Below are 1,243 nucleotides of genomic sequence, written 5' to 3' on the forward strand. Positions count from 1 at the left end.
CTTCCTGGTTTTATCACAGTTATCCCTGCTGGACACCAGTACCCCACATGAAGCATGGTGAAGGAGCCTGGGACTAGGATACGGAAGATCTTCAGAGAGTATCCTTCCGTTAACCAAGGCTGAAGGCTGAGCTTACAAGTCAGGGGCAGCCTACTGGTATGAATCGTGAGCTGTACTGCAGCCCCCCTGCCCAAACCTGTCAAGCTATCCGGAATTCAAGTGCTGCTTTTTGCAAGGCCTTGAAATTTTCTCAGCTTCTAAGAAGATACTGTTAAAATCTCAGAGTGTCTGGGTTGCCCCCTAGCAACTCAAGGAGCCCTCATGCAGTGTCCCCCACCCCAACCTGGTTTCCCAGTGTGGTGCCCCTTGCCCTCGACTTGTCTCTGCGATCTCTGCTATGCCTCACCTTCCAGGGAGCTGTTCTCTGCTCGGCATGACCGTGGAGGTATGAAAATCGAGCGTCAGGATGGTGGACAGGTGCTGGTTTTGTCTTCCTGTTACGCATTCTCTCCTCTCTTGGTAAGAGCACTTGGGGTTGTCTTTGCTGAACCACTCCCTCCCACTCTTTGGGCAGGGCTGACCCCTCTTCTCCACTTCAGCAATTGATACATGACTGAGATCATGAGCCACAGTGATTGGTTCACAGAGACCACATGACTCGACTTAAGCCAATGAGAAGCAGTCCTGAGATTTTTGCTGAGCTGGTGGGGTGAGATGTGCTCCTTCCTTTGGGGTTACTAAGACAGTAGGGAGTTACTGGAAGCCGTCTTTGCCACCTAAAAATGCAGCAAGCACAGAGAGAGAAGGAAAGAAGATAGATTTAGGATGACATTGTTTTGGCACCCGATCTAGCTGTGCTTGAAGCCCCCCCCCCATTAGTGAGCCAATTAAATCCTCTTTTATGCTCATGCCATTTTGAATTAGGTTTCCTTTACTTGCAAACCCAGAAAGTCCTGGTTAACGTCACAGGGAAATGGGTTCTCTCTTGAAAGGCTTACATGTTAACAACGGACATGTCTTCAGCCCAAAGAAATGAATTGGTGCGGTAGGATCTCAGTCCTTGGTGTCAAGCTGAGGCAGCCAGAGTATTCCGAAGTGGGGTGAGGACCTAGGGACACTCAGATTCTGCCCCTACCAGTGACTGTCCTGTCTGCCTTCCATCAAGACAGGCCCGACACAAAGGACTGCCCTGTCAGCCCAAGAGAGAGCTCCTTCACTGTTGAGGCCTGAGGTAATGGCCGGC

Source organism: Ursus americanus, chromosome 32 (genome assembly GCF_024610735.1).
Source record: "Ursus americanus isolate L20-20 chromosome 32, mUrsAme1.1.p, whole genome shotgun sequence".
NCBI classification, from domain to species: domain Eukaryota; kingdom Metazoa; phylum Chordata; class Mammalia; order Carnivora; family Ursidae; genus Ursus; species Ursus americanus.